Here is a 17,529-nt window from a genome sequence, read left to right as displayed (position 1 = left end):
AACGACCCGCTTCTCCTCTGGTGCAAGCTCCAAGTATACCTAAGGTCCTGCAAGGCATGCAGCAAATAATCAACAAACTAGTTGAGCGAGTTCACAGGAAGTAAGTTCATAACATAATGCATAAGTATAGCTAGTGGGGGCTTCCCATGTTTATCCTGGCTAATGAGGGCTTCTCATTAACGGTACTTACTAGACTAACTTCCGACCATGTGTTCTTCTTTACCGAGAACAGGAAAACGTACAGGGTCACGTAGGCTTTACGTGACGTGCCCTTCCCCGAGGACAGTGGTACGTGTGGGGGCTACGTAGGCTTTACGCAGCGTGGCCTTCCGTCCTGGAAGCCAGTGAATGGTATTGGGTTACGTAGGCTTTACGTAACGTGTCCTCCCGACCCGGGAGACATATGGCAAATAATCTGGGTTACGTAGGCTTTACGTAACGTGTCCTGACTAACCTGAGGACGATGGTCTATAGTCTAGAGAAATGCGTAAGTACGAGTAACCATTCCACATTCAACATATCCAACCCAATTCCCAACCCGGGAATCCCATGCCTTGGCTGTGTGAACTCACCTTGGTTTGCTCGGCAGATACACAAGAGAACAGGTAGCAAGTAATTGATCAATCACGTCCTATCATGTATTTATTCAAGTCAGGTTCGATTCATGTATAGCACGTAGGGTTACACAGAGTTAACAAGCAAGCACACTAAGCATGGCCCAAACAAATCAAATCAAATCGTGCGAGTGGTAACCAATCCGTCCGGATGGGCATTCCGTGCGGGTGGCATTTCGTGCGGATGGCCACTGGTCCATCCGGGTGGAAATCCGTGCGAGTGGCACTTATCCGGGTGACAGTTCGTGCGGACTGCCAGTTGGTCCGGATGTGGTTTAACAATTCGTGCGGATAGTCGGATCGTGCGGATTGACCATCCGTGCGGGTAGTCAGTCCGTCCGGATTGACAGTTCGTGCGGATTGTCAATCCGTGCTGACTGTTGGTTCGTGCGGATGTCAGTCCGGGTGATAGTTCAGTTCGTGCGAGTGAGCAGTTCCGCTCGTGCGGACAGTGGGTATGGACAGTCCGTGTTACTCGGTCCATTCTATTACTCGTGTGATCCAGTTCATGCTTACCCTTGTGCGATCGGTTGAATATCCGGATGTTAAGCATTCGGTTACAATCACATAACAGTTTCCAATCAATTAACATCTTAACAGTTATCAATTAACACCGATTCACAAATCAATTAACCCAATTATCGGCTAAACCTGGTATTTTATCAAGAACCCTAACGAACCCTAATTTATGAACATGCATCCAATTATCATCAAGTTGACGGTCCGATTAACGAATCCGAACATATATCAATTCATAACGTCCGATTTAACATCTATGTCCGGCCGATTAGCAAATCTGTTCGGCCAGTTATCATTACACGAATCGTTCAACAACAATCAAATCAAACAATCATACTAACTGAATCGATCAATCATATTAACATCATGACATCATCCGGCCGATTAACAACTATCCAATTATCATACAGGCAATATCCGGCCGGTTAACAAACGATCCGATCAACACACATTTGATTAAATCACAAAATCACAATTAAACACTAACCGATTAAGAAGAGGTGATCCGATTAAGAATGATGTCCGATCGGGAATATGCTTGTCGTCTTGGGTTCGCGAACGAGAGGGAGAGAGAGAGTTTAGCTAGGGTTTTGTGTGTGTTAAGATATTTTGTAACAATGAGAAACAACCAAGTCCCTAAGGTGTTTAATTGGTGCGCATAAGGGAGTGGGCCGGCCCATCCGCTTGGGCTGCCCTTGGGCCGAGTGTGTGTGTGATCCGATTTTTATTAACAACAACCACATTTAATACACAATACACGTAGCACATAATGACATATCATTTATTTAAATCAAATCTCGTAATCATAACATGTACGAAGTAGGTCTAAAGTCCGAGTTGTCACACCTACTCCAGCAACCAAAGATACCACAATGGAAATGGGAGGAAATTTCCATGGATTTTGTTACTGGCCTGCCTAGATTCCAGCATGGGAACGATACTATTTGGGTGATCGTGGATCGACTCACAAAGTCTGCTCACTTTTTGGCTATCAAGGAAACTGACAAGTTCTCTACATTAGCAGACATTTACTTGAAAGAAGTTGTTTCGAGGCATGGAGTGCCAACCTCTATTATTTCAGAGCGTGATGCACGATTCACTTCAGAACTGTGGCAAGCGATGCATAAATCTTTCGGCTCTCGATTAGGCATGAGCACGGCTTATCACCCTCAGACGGATGGGCAGTCTGAGCGCACTATCCAGACTCTGGAAGACATGTTACATGCATGCGTTATCGATTTCGGCAACAGCTGGGAAAAACATCTCCCGTTAGTGGAGTTTTCGTACAACAACAGTTACCACACCAGCATACAAGTCGCTCCCTTCGAGGCATTATACGGACGTAAATGCCGATCACCTCTTTGTTGGGCAGAGGTGGGTGATAGTCAGATCACAGGTCCAGAAATGGTAGTTGATGCTACTGAACGGATTGCACAGATACGACAACGCATGGCGGCAGCTCGTGACCGTTAGAAAAGCTACGCTGATAAACGCAGAAAACCGCTCGAGTTCCAAGTTGGGATCGAGTGCTACTCAAAGTCTCACCCTGGAAGGGTGCGGTTCGTTTTGGTAAACGAGGCAAGCTCAATCCGCGGTATGTTGGACCGTTCGAAATCATTGAAAGAATAGGCAAGGTGGCCTACAGAACTCGGTGCAGTTCATAACGTTTTCCACGTGTCGAATCTGAAGAAGTGTCTGTCAGATGAGACCCTCATAGTTCCTTTGAAGGAACTCACTATCGACGAACAGTTGCATTTCATCGAGGAACCTGTTGAAATCACGGACTGGGATGTTAAGGTCCTCAAGAACACTAGAATACCTCTTGTACGAGTTCGTTGGAACTCCCGTCGTGGCCCAGAGTATACCTGGGAATGAGAAGACCAAATGGAACTCAAATATCCCCAGTTATTTCAGAACAATGCAACTACTACTGAGGCTGAAGCTACTACAGAATTTTGGGACGAAATTCCAAATCAACGGGGGGATGATGTGACACCCCAGGAAAACCAGTAAACAACACAACACAACTAGCTTCCTCAGTAACCGCATGCTAAATTTCGGGACGAAATTTCTTTCAAGTTGGGGATAATGTGACAACCCGTAACTTCAGGTTAATGCTTTAACTTAACACAATTAAGTTGGTCACACAATCTTTAACATTGCATGGAACTATGCATTACTTTATGCATTATTTGACTTACATGAGAACTTTGTGCCTTGACTGTAAATTATATGTGGTGTGTGTGTTTTATGCAAAAGATGATGCTTAGGGGTGTTTAGTCTTAATAATGAAAAATAAAACAAAACCTCTCAACCCTAATCATTCTCACCAATTCCAATCATACGGCAGTTGCAAGTTCTCTAATCATTTAGGGTTTCACTGATGGAGAGTGTGAAACATGGGTGCTAAAGTGTTTATCTTACGCGATTTAATCCGTTTTATGTGATTATATGCTTGGAATATGTTCACTACGTGTGTTTGTGAGTTTTACAGGTAAATCACCTAATTCGATGAAGTTAGAGTGTGTGGTGATAAAGCAGAACAGCCGGGAATAATAAATAAGTGAATCACTTCGTTCGAGAATCGGTTAGGTAAAAAAGATCGCTATATAATATGCAAGAAACACCGAGGAGAAAGTGGCGTCATATATGCACATACATGAGGGGCGGCAAAGAATGATGATTGGCTAACATATTAGGTGGAGGTGATTATTATTATGAAAACAAAATATATCAATCATCATCACGTGAAGCAAGTGAAGGATTGAGTTTGTTGATTTTTTTCCACATCATATATCATCATCATCGAATTGGTGAACTTGGGAACTTTTTGAGAATTGTGATTGGACCATTTGAAAGACATCATTATCATCACTTTGGCAGCAAGGGTCACGAAAATAGTCAACAACATAATTTTCATCAATGCACATGAAAGAAAAAATGGCGGCTGAATTCTTTTGGGATTCACATGAACACAAGTCAGCAAACATCATCATTATTAACTCTCGAAAATTGGGCAGCAACTTCACCGTCATCCAACATGTCCGTAGACAGAAGACTAGGCCGTCGGCACCTTTTGATATTTTGGCACACCGTCGGCGACGGGCCATAAGGTCGTCGGCGACGTTCCATCCTTCTTCCAGACGCGTTTGTTGATCTCTTGGGTGTTTTAACAATCTAAAGACATTTTAGTCATTATTATTCGGGAGTTACACCTTGACCAAGTTTTGAATCATCTTTCACCTACCATTCATGATCGATCTAACACCTCTCTAACCTACTTTGAATTGATTCTAACACACACCTAAGAACTTTCTTTCACCTCTAACATTAAAACCCTAACCAATTCTCCATAATCCCTAACCTTCAATCATTCCACTATCACCACCATCTTCAACCTTCCATCATCACCTTCAACCCTAACCTCCACTCCTCAAGGCTTAAAGTCATGGCTCCGTGTTCGTGTTCGTCGGCCGGTGATCGCGTCCATCCAACCATGAGCGGCTAGTCTCCTCGGTTCACCCCGGTGTAGGTAGTTGTATATTTCTAGGGTTTATGCAATTGTTCTTTGATTCGACTTTGTGACAACTTGTATTGATTTTTGAAACCATTGACAATAGTTTACATTTGTTTCGTATTCGTAAATTGTCGAACGATGTTAAAAGTTATGACTTTGCGAAATGGTTATGTGTAGTTATGCATTGTCGTGGTTAGGATTTACTTGTGTTGATTACAAAGTGTATTCTTGTCCGTTTTTCGAAACGTTGATAGTTATTGGCACCTAAGTCACGGTACACTAAATCCGCTAATCATATGCAATTGAGTTGGATCTAAAATATGTAGGAACCCTAGGACTTACAATTACCGAAACCGGGTGTGATCCGTATTCTTAATTCTTGTTTTTCAATTAAGTAGTTTAGTTTACAATTTTAGTTAATAAATCATTGCTTTAGATAATATCAATTTGTCGGTTCACTCCGATATCCTTTCAAACTAATTTAATAAATAAAATTAGCAAACTTCATAATCACTTTGTACATTATTTGTAAATAGTCTAACTAATCGAACAGGTCGTGCGATACTGACCACATGCTCTTCGTGGATACGATACCCGACTTACCCTAGCTACCTAGGTTTAATTGGGTTTTTGACTGATCGGGACGACACGGTCACGTCATTCACTAATCTCTAAACTCTTGATCTTTGATCTCTCAATCTTTCCAGAGCAAACCCCACGTCAAATCTAAGGTAATGTTTACATCATACGTTGTTATTCTTATTCAATTGATCTCATGCAAACCCTAGTTCTCCAAACAATGATTCTGTGATTAGTTGATCTTTTAGATTGTTTGTAAGATGATTTGTAATTGTCTGATGATTTGCCTGTGATTAGGATCAATCCACATGCTAGAATAGTTAAACTTTTGGTTGATTCGTATGGAAGAATAGGGTTTTGATCGTACTGATTTATTGTAACTGTTGCATCAGAAACTATAATTTGGCTTTGTTGATTCGGTGTGTTGTTGTTTGGAGTTAACAGTCCGGGCATTGTGAAGTCACAAAGTCCGATGAATGTGATTATGAGAGTCAGGGTTTTAAACCTTACATGGGGTCCGAGTTTTATTGATGAAACACATGGTCCGAATTTTTGTAATGAAGCATGGTCCGAGTTTTAGGATGATGTATGGTCTGAGTTTTATGCTTGATGTTTGGTCCGAGTTTTATGCTTGATGTGTGGTCCGAGTTTTATGCTTGATGGTTGGTCCGAGTTTTGTGCCTTGATGTTTGGTCCGAGTTTTTGTTGGTTGTTTGGTCCGAATTTCACCCAAGGACTAGATGTCCGAGTTTTAGGGTTAGCATGGGGGGGGCGAGTTTGTAACAAGGACAAGAGGGAAGTCCGAGTTTATGAGAGGATGCTTAGTCCGAGTTTGATGTGTGTGCGTGTAGTCCGAATTTCATGTATATATAAGTGCCTGAGTTTATTGTAAACACCAGTATTAGAGCTTAATGTTAACATTAGGGATCCGAGTTTACTTATAATGCTAAGTTCAAAACCCAGTATGAGGAACACCTTGCATGCTGTGTGTTACTGTATGTTACTGTATGTTACTGTGTGTTACTGTATGTTACTGTATGTATGTGCAATCTATGTCATGTCAATCTGTAAACAATTATCACATGGAACACAGTTGTTTGGACACCAAGGAATTGTAAACCTTAATTGAACGTAAACACTTACATTGAGTTTATGTGCAATGTACCTTAGGTCGTGTGTAACGGACCTAACCATTAATTAACACTAGAAGCACAATAACATACCGAGCAAACCAAGGTGAGTTCACACTCTTACCAAGGCATGGGATTCCCGGTGGGTAGGGAATGGGATTGAAGAAATGGGATTGAACAATTACTTGTACTGACACTGTTACTAGACTATCTACCATCGTCCTTGGATGTGAAGGACCCATACGTAAAACCTACGTATGCATGTACTTACCCCTGTCCTCAGGTTGCAAAGGACACTTACGTAAAACCTATGTAAACTTATACTCACTACTGCCTCGGGTTGTGAAGGGCACCTACGTAAAACCTACGTAACCCCCGCGTACCACTGTCCTCGGGATAAGAAGGACACTTACGTAAAACCTACGTAAACCTCGTACGTACTACTATTCTCGGGTTAAGAAGAACACTTATGGTTACCTCTAGTCTAGTACATACACACATGGGAAGCCCCCACTAAATGAACATACAATTGACTTAGTTAATGACGCATGGTGATGCAACGAACTTACTAGTACGAACTTACTTACTGTGAACTCGCTCAACTAGTTGTTGACTCTCTGTTACATGCCTTGCAGGTCGTTAGGTATACATGGAGCTTGCACTGGGAGGCGTGGTCGTTGTGGACAAGGATCGTGAATGCTATGATTAAACATTTTGACATTACATATTCATACTTATGTTGGGTTTATTTTTATGCTTCCGCTAAACATTGATATTGCACTTATGTTTTGAACACCTTTCATATTGGTTTGGTTGAATTACATTTACATTTACTTTTACTTATTACTTACATGTTCAATATGATTGGTGGCATGATCCTGGTCATGTCACGCCTCCAAGCGGTGATACTCCGCAAGTGGATTTTGGGGGTGTGACATATGATACTTACAACGGAGCAGAACTTCGCTATTAAGGGGGGTATTATGCTAGAGTATAGTGTATACTACTTGAAAATTGAGAGAAAGAAAAGAAATCTGAGCGACGTAAACTGAAGGCCCAAGCTCCAGCTTTATAGGGGTTGGGTTTGGGTTTCTCGTGGCCCGCATAAAAGTAGGCTAAGGCCTACGCGGCCCGCGTCAAAGATGGTCAACAGCATAGGTGATTCGGGTCAGCTAGTAGGTTTGACGGGTGTTGGGCCACGTGGCGGCCCAGGGTTTCGCCAGCTTTCACCTCGTCACAACCCGATAAGGGTTAAGGTTTGGCTTACGCGGCCCGCCTCAAACCCAAAAATTGATTTTTAATTATTTTTAATAATATTTAAGGTATTCGGGGCCCGTTTTCACGTATGGGGGGTATTTTAAGACATATTAGGATATTTGTAATATTTTTAGGGTGTCGAAAAATATTACGAGGGTTTCAGTTTAGCGTTGTTATAATCATGCTTTATGACTGCTTTAAAATTTATGTTTCATTTTGATAGTTTTTTTTTTTTGCAAGTTTTAAAAGAATCTAAATCAAATCGAATTTATTTGAATTCGATTCGAATTCGAATTTTTAATCGAATACGAATTCAAATCGAATTGAGTAGGTTGTAATCGAATTCGAATTCAAGGAAAAATTAAAAATTATTCGAATAATTCGAAAATTCGATATTCGATTTGATGAACACCCCTACTCAATGGACAGTTTAAGGTGGTGTTTGTTTTTCTAAAAAAATATATGTGCAGGTTCTTCTGTCTACGTGGCACAGACATTGCCATCTACAGACGTTTGTTTTTCCGAAAACCTTTCATTAAATAACGTCTGTGCGAGCTTTTCTTGGTACAGACTTGACCCAACCACTTCTAAGATCTTATAAGGTCCGCAGAGGGTTAAACACCATCATCCACCACCACCCACCACCATCAATCACCACGACCACCACGACCACCGTCCATCACCACCACCACCACCACTGTCCACCGTCCACCACCCACCATCACCGTCTATCACCACCGTCCACCGCCATTGTCCACCACCTACCACCATCGCTCGTACACCACTACCAGATTAATTTTAAAATCTATATACATTAAAAAACAAACAACCTTCTTCTTGCATACTCCAGAGGTTTTGTCCACCTTTTCTTCTACAGATACCTGTAGATGTGGTCCGCATATTGCATACATTTTACCTCTTAAAAATAAACAGCACCTAAGATTTTTAATTTTAGATAGTCATGAAAAATTTTAAATAAAACCTTTAACATTGTAAACAAACTAACAAAAAAAAAGTTTTACAAATTTATAAATTATATTTGCTATGTTTTTTTTCATTTTACAACCTATTATTTATTCATCCTCGCGAAGTTCATGGGTATTAGCACTAGTTAAATTGTATAGATAAAGAAAAAGACTCAGATTTAGACAGTGGAAATTATTTATTAAATATATTTTCCACCAAAAATAAAAACTAATCACAATTAGTGGAAGGGCATAAAAGGAATACTACATTAGTTGGTTTTCAATCTTCACATGTAAGGCACGTATCAATTCCTCCTATTAAACTTCCATAACTTCTTTATACAACATTTTTTTAAATCGCCATAATAACGAGCATTTTTTTATTTTTAATATTAGTATGATATTGCAATATACAAATAAAATAAAAATAATCATTTTTACTAGGTTTTCTTTGCATTGCGTTAAATGTTCTGGTCATTGTGTCTTTCAACTGTGTTTTTGTCATTACTTTTTTGTTAGGGTTTTTATACATTGTGTTATTATGAAAACCTATAACACAATGTTAATTTGGGTTCTGTCTATTGCGTTTTATTAAAACCTATAACACAATATATGACACGATGAAAATGGTGCTATATTTGGGTTTTCCATACATTGTGTTATTGGTTCTGATTATTGTGTTTTTAAACTGTGTGGGTTTTATATACATTGTGTTATAGGTCCCGTCATTGTGTTTGGTCTGCTATCCATTGTGGTTTAATCCGTTGCCCATTGTGTTTTTGTTTTCTTGTCCATTGTGTTTTAAATTTGTTGTTCATTTTGTTTTAGTATGTTGTTCATTGTGTTTTTTTAGTCTGTTATCCCGTTATGTTTTAGTATGTTATTCATTGTGTTTTTAGTCTGTTGTCCATTGTATCTTTTATCTATTGTCATCAATTGTGTTTTTAAACTACTTTCCATTGCGTTTTTAATTTGATACTCATTGTCTTTTAGTTTGTTGTTCATTGTGTCTTTTATCTGTTGTCATTGATTATGTTTTAATTCTACTTTCCATTATGTTTTGAATTTGATATTCATTGTGTTTTATGTTATGTCCATTATGTAATACGCAACTGAGTTTTCTTCTTTTTTTTTGAAAAGTATAACAACAAGGTACTCGTGTTAAAGATCAGAAGACATTTGATTTTATGGTATAATTTAAAAAAAACAACAACTGATGCATAGAAAAGTTAAGGGCGTTAAAAATGGGGGGGGGGGTCGCATGTGACTTGCATATGCATGTTTCATAACATGTGCATATTGAGTTTTTTCTCTTGGATGAAACTACCATTCACACTTGTCATTCTCTAGTCACCTTTCTTGTTATTTTAGTTTTTGTAGAATAACTTAACCCTATATATTATATAATTATAATTATGTATTATCAAAGTTAATTACATATTAGTCCCTGTGGTTTGTGGAAAGTAACAAGGTTGGGTACTAAAAGTTTGGTATAACAATATAGCGTATTAACTTTTGATTTTGTAAAATTCTAGGATAGTAAGGCTAGCATCAGTTATAAACTAACCGAGGATAATTTCATCATTTCACATCTTAGTAACCCGCCCTTTTACTTTTGAGACACCACGTGGACTTATCATGTAATTAACTCTTATTATTTAAAACAAAATTTTACTTTTTCTTTTGTTAGTTAACTAAACCTTTCTTAATTAATCAACTAAATAATTTTTGAAATGGTAAACTTGGCTTGATCTCACACAACGAAACGTAGATAAAAAATACGTCGTGACATATATAAAATCTTTTAGAATATATAACTTTTTACACAATGAAACTTAGATAAAAATTACGTTGTGACGTGGATAAAACTTTTAGAATATATAGTTTCACACAACGAAACATAGATAAAAAAATACGTAGTGAGTTCGGTTTTGTTTCACACAACGAAACATAGATAAAAAAATTACGTTGTGGCATAGATAAAAGCTTTTAGAAGATTTAACTTTTCACACAACAAAGCATAGATAGAAAAATACGTCATGAGTTTGGCTCGATTTCATACAACAAAACATAGACAAAAAAAATATGTCGGGACATAAATAAAATCATTTTAGAATATAACTTTTCACATAACAAAATGTAGAATTAGAATACGTCGTGAGTTCGGCGTGGTTTCACACCACGAAACACATATTTTAAAATAGTTGTGACGTAGATAAAACCTTTTAGAATATACAAATTCTCACACAATGAAACATAGATATATAATATGTCGTGAGCCCGGCTTAGTTTCACACAATGAAACCTAGAAAAAAAATGTGTGATGACGTAGATAGAAATAAAAGAAATTGATTTAGCTAAATAGTTAGAAATATATAGTTAGATAATAAACGAAAAAGAAAAAAAAAATGTTTTTTAAATGATAAGAGTTAATTACGTGGTAAGACCATGTGGTTTCTCAAAACTCAAAAGTAACAAGGTTGGGTATTAAGATGTGACATGATGAGCATACCCTTGGTTCTCAACAAATTTTTAACCGGGGTTAGCCTTAATACTGTAGGATGTTGCAAAAGCAAAAGTTAATACCTACATTGTTACTTTAAACACTTAGGTAGCAATCGTTTCACATAATGGAATGGAATCTAGATAGAATTGGAACTTGGATTCCATTCCATATATTGTTCGTTGCAATAAATAAAGGAATTTGAATATCAATTCCATTCTTGATTGTGTTCAGTTAGCAAAGGAATTGAAAATGAATTCCTTCAGATTCATTTAACCAAAGGAATTCAAAATCCTTCCAAATTTTGAAGGAATTCGAGTAAAGTCAATGGAATATTTGACCGGTCACCGATGTCGAAAACGTCTAGACCCGAACTGGTTCGTCGCCAACTCACAACGCCTTTGTAACACCACGTGTTTTCGAAAGTCAAAGTCAAGATTGAAGTCAAAGGGAGACAAGATTGCTAATTGCGATCTGTCACTACTTGCTCAATTCCTGTTTTGACTTCTTTGACTCGTAGATAGTCTTTTTATGCTTTTACGTTAGTTGTATTATGTGGAGTATCTATTACTAATCGAGGTTTATTCGATGTTTTATCGCACATTTAATCGCTTTATCGCTTATCGCAATCGCACTCGCAACTGGAATTACGCATTCTGGATATTGTTTTACGTGTGTGTGTGTCTTATGTGTTACTTGTGCATGTTTATTTATGTTTATGTTGTGGTGATTAATCAAAACGCAATCGAAACTCGAATCGCAATCGAATCGCAAACACTAAACGCAAATCAATTAAGGATGATTGTATGTTGATATAGTAGTTGGGATTAAAAGTAATTTGAATGGGAAACTCTATCGCATCGCAACGCTCAGCATACGAATCGAAATCGCAAAACTCGTCGCGCCGTGCCCTCCAATCGAGTGGCCAGCCGATCGAGCTGCCACCCGATCGGGTTACCACCCGATCGACCAGCCCTCTCCTCTCCTTTCCTTTTTTGGAAAGCCTATAAATACCCCTCATGTCAACATCATTTGATGTTGACAACTCTCTCTCCCCCTCACTCGCTCCAGCTCGCTTTTCTTCAGATTTCTCGCGATTCTTGTAAGTTTTCAACCTAAATCTTGTACTTTCTTAATCTACACGCACTCCTACACCTTTCTATCTTTCGAATCTTAACTTTTAACCGTGAAATCACTAGATTTGAGGTGTTCTAGGATGATGTCATCATGGTGTTCTTATGAACTTCATGTTTGGGCTTCAATCCACCAGGAACAACTTAGATGTGAACGATTTCCACACTAATAAACAAAGATCTCTCATAGATCTGAACGTATACATGGTGAAAAGGATTGAAAGATGGTTTTCCAACTTTCTTTCAGCTCTTTTACACTCAATGCACTCAAAACCGATAGAAACGGAGCTTGTTCTAACCTTCTGCTCTTTCGTGTTGATGTGTTGGTTCAAGATCTGGATTCTATCCATGAGAATACCGATTTCGGGTTAAACATGAAACACCATCTCGAACAGTTAAACTGGTCGGACTAGGGTGATTCCTGTCCGATCAGGTTACCAAGTATTGACGAGGTTTCTGTTGTTCAGCACGATATCAAATCATCTCGAGAAAATGACAAACTATTAAAACAACCAAGGAAGAAGACGACCAGGTCATCTGGGACGGACTGCCGTCTGATCAGATTGTCGTCCGATCGGATAGCCACCCGACCGGACTGCCACCCGATCGGATTACACCTTGGGACCCACACTCAACTTTTATTTTCAAACTTTTGAGGTTGAACATTGAACGAAATGTTGTCCGATCGGATTACCACCCGATCGGATTACCACTCGACCATGTGACGTTCTGACTTCAACACCTAAACAATTTTCAACATGTTCAATGCACAAGGGTTGCCACCCGATCGGATTGCCATCCGATTGAGTGACCGTCCTGCGGTGAACTTGTTCTCAACCTGAGAAGCCTCGCCAATCGGATTGTTGTCCGATCGGACTACCGTCCGATCAACCGACCTGAAAGGTATGGATACTTCTCTGTTTTCAAAATGCTACAACAAAAACTTCAAAAGACAAGCCATCATACACAAACACATCCTTCCCAAATGAGGTAACAATCCAATCGCATGGTCACCCGATCGGATGACCGTCCTAACGGAGTGTCACCCGATCGACCGGCCACCGGATCGGATTACCACCCGATCGGATTGCTGTCCGACCCACTGACACATTGTATCGTTTTACGCGCCGCTTATCGTTTATACTATCATTCTGATCAGGCTAACTTACTCTCTAGCGCTCCCTTCAATCCATCAATCGCTGTGAGTATACTCGATCCCTTTTTGCTTTACGCACTTTTGGGTGTTACATACGTTACTTATTCTAAATCACATCGAACACACTACGCAATCCTTTAAATGCTAACCGTTACCGCATGTTATACGTGACTTAATGAATGCTTGTTTGTTATGTTTACACATGGAATATTGTCTACCTACCTTAGCAACGATAGTACTATATGTGACACCCCAGGAAAACCAGTGAACAATACAGCTTACCTAGCTTCCTCAGTGAGTGCGTACCAAATTTCGGGACGAAATTTCTTTTAAGTTGGGGATAATGTGACAACTCGAATTTCCAAGATTTCTATTTCGCATTTATTGCACGTTCATTGTTCGTATAGTTAATTATTTGCACAATTGATTGCTATGGAATGGTATACGTTTTGATGAAATAAATCGTATTATGTGATTGTGCATGGTTGTTTGATTAATTGTGATAGACTTGTCAATTATGTAAACTTGGTGGTGAAATTATGAAATGGTTATGAGATGGTGTACATGTGTAATATATGATACTTAGGGAGGTAGAGGGTAATTAATGAAATTCTAGAGATTCTTAACCCTAATCTCCTACCCTAATCATTCTCTAATCATTCACAAGAAACCAAAACACGTACTCTCACATTCCCTAATCCTCTCTACAACCATCTTCTCATCAATCTTGGATTCACAAGTTCTTTTGCATCAAGTCGATTACCAATCCATCTAGAAACAATCCAAGGTAACTGTTAATGAATTGTTGTTGTTCTTGATTCTTGATTATGTGATTTATGTTAAAAACCCTAGTTCTTCATATATGATAGTTCTGTGACTACCGATTGAAATCTGATTTGTTGTGAAATAATATTGATCAGTGGTGTAATCGTCTGCTTAATGTCAAGATGCTTTACATGCTAACTGTTGAATGATAATCGGATTGATGCTAGACTGCCACAATGTAATTAGGGTTTTTAAGATCGTATGGATATAGGAACGTAACTGATGCAATCTCATGGAACAGGAACCATCGTATGTTTATTATTTGTCTGAGGTTTGCGAATGATCATAGTCTGAGTTTTGTTATGCAAATACATGTAGTCCGAGTTTTTGATATGACATATCATGTCCGAGGATTTATAAATATGCTATCCTGTCCGAGTTTCACTATGGTAACACCTTGCCCGAGCTTTATAAGAGACAATAGGTCCGAACTCTTTGCTATGCTTGTAGTCCGAGTTTAACCCCCCAATGTCTGAGTTTTATAAACAAAGCAAGTCCGACTTTTGTATACTAAAAAGTATAGCCCGACTTTATATATATATATATAAGATGGTCCGAACTTTTAAAGGGAGGGTATGAGGTCCGAGATTTATATAAGCAAAAGGGGGTCCGACTTTGTGTTGTGGTGGTCCGAGTTCTGTATGCATAAGACCACTAGTCCGAGTTTATATATTACTAACCATGGTCCGACTTTTTGACCCTCACCACTCTACTCCGAGTTTTACATTATAAATGGTGGTCCGAGTTTCATGCCCCCTCCCTTTGTCCGAGTTTTTGTAAGGGACTCCCCTGTCCGAGTTTAAAGGGGGGGAGCTCCTAGTCCGACCTTTACAACAACCCTTGGTCCGAGGTTCATAATCTAGTATTGATGTAATGCACTTAGAATGATAATTTGATCTCTCTGATGATCGAATACTGAATGATATATATATATAGTTTCATGATATGCATGCAGAAAGTGATTATATTAAACTGCTAATAATCAATAACGAAGTTGATGATGATGAGCACACGATTTGAATGATGTTGTCTGGACTTTATAAATGAAGTGTAGCCTGAGTTTAGGACAAACAGTTAAAGATTACTGCATGTACTATATGTGACTATATGCTATTGATTGGTACTACATGATCGTATATGTGCGAACAATTCCTATCATCTCATTCTGCACACAACCCTCACACAGATCACAACTGTTTAGACATAAGTAACATGCAAACCCTACTTGAATGTAACACTCACATCATATTATGTGCAACATATCCTAGGTCGTGTGTAACGGACTTAGACGTTTGATAAACCCTAGAGCAATGCATACCGAGCAAACCAAGGTGAGTTCACACCCTTACTAAGGCATGGGATTCCCAGGGCACGGGAATTGGGATTGAAGGATTGAGATTGAATAGAACTGTACTTACACTATTACTAGACTACCATACCATCGTCCTCGGTTGTGCAGGACACATACGTGCAATTTACGTACACATATACTTACTACTATCCTCGGTTGTGAAGGATACGTATACATATTACTATCCTCGGTTGTGAAGGATACCTATACATATTACTATCCTCGGTTGTGAAGGATACTTATACATATTACTATCCTCGGTTGTGAAGGATACCTATACATATTACTATCCTCGGTTGTGAAGGATACTTTTACTTAATTACTATCCTCGGATGTGAAGGATACCCACGTAAGACCTACGTGAACTTATACTTACTACTGTTCTCGGATTGTGAAGAACACATATGGTTACGAATAGTCTAGTGGTTATACAACATGGGAAGCCCCCACCTATAGAACGTACTAACGGCCCAGTAGAGCCACCTGTTACAAACGAAACTTACTATTACACATTTACTTTCTGTGAACTCGCTCAACTAGTTTGTTGATCCTCTGTTACATGCCTTGCAGGTCGTTAGATACATGGAGCTTGCACAGGGAGGAACAGGTTGTTGTGGAGCATGGATTATGTTTTAAAACTTATTGAACTTATGTTACACGTTTGGGTTTTCGTACTTATGCTTCCGCTATACTCTGAAACTATGATTATGTTTTGAACACCTATCGTATTGAATGATTGGTTTACATTTATTACATTTGATATTAATTACATGTTCGATATGATTGGTGGCTTGATCCTGGTCAGTCATGCTCCCAAACGGTGATACTCCGCAGGTGGATTTTGGGGGTGTGACACTATAGTTTGGACTCAGCACCTGTTCATTCAGGGGTTGTTAAGGACAAATTTGTTACATGGCTCACAGTGGTGAGTGTGTATTACGAACTGCCTTAGGCAGTCAACCCGCAGTCATTGGTATCGATAGGTTCATGTCGATAACTAACATGTCTCATTTTACACTGTGTACGTGCTAGTTATGCGTAACGATTTCGAACTCTATTATATCTATTAAACTTGTATGCTCACCTTTACACTATGTGTATTGACTTTTACTTTAACGTATGTGATAGGTGCCTAGGATGTTTATATGCTTGGCTTGCTGTGAAATCGAGGCTAGGAAAGGTTTAGAAACAAATAAATAGTTGTCTGTATTTTGAAATATGAGTTGTTGGAACAGAACAATTTGACTAGATCTTGTCTGTAATAATTATGTTATCTTTTATGACATGGTATGGGACATGTTGCTTTAAATAATTGGTAATTATAGTTGTTATGGAAACTTCTGGACAATCTGTTTCGCTCAGTGCCGCGCCTTGATGATTCCGCCATCGGTTGGGGTGTGACAGCCTTGCCTCGACCCAACCTACCTCCGACCTGCAACAATTCGACCTGATTATCCCACGTTAGCTAGCAACGTCTCTACGCGACCCAACCCAAGGTCGACCCGACACGTCTCGAACTAACCTGACACGTCGTCGACCCAACACGTCTCGAACCGACCCGACCCGTTAACGATCTGAAACGTCTCAACCTCGCCCACACCGTTAACAAGCTGAAATGTCTTGACCCAACTTGTTATGGACCCATACTGTTTTGAATTGACCCGGACCATTAGTGACCCAAAACTTCTCGACCAGGCCCATAACATCTCGAATCAACACAACCCATTACCGACCCGAAACGTCTTAACCCGACTGTTTTGGTCAAAAATCTGATCAAGGATAATGTAACCAAATTTGTAAAGTGAGGTAGAGTGCTTAGATAATGAACGGTGATGAAATGAATGTCAAACGTATAAGATAATCAAAAACAGAGATTTATACGAGGAAAAGCCCTTGATCACTAGTAGATTGCCGGCACAAAAACCTGGGGCAGTGAAAACTATCACTACCAGCTATATTGCACAATCGAAAAATGATTAC

The sequence above is a fragment of the Helianthus annuus genome, chromosome 5 (genome assembly GCF_002127325.2).
Source record: "Helianthus annuus cultivar XRQ/B chromosome 5, HanXRQr2.0-SUNRISE, whole genome shotgun sequence".
NCBI lineage: Eukaryota > Viridiplantae > Streptophyta > Magnoliopsida > Asterales > Asteraceae > Helianthus > Helianthus annuus.
The sequence above is the reverse complement of the archived record's forward strand: the minus strand, read 5'-3'. Positions refer to the sequence as shown.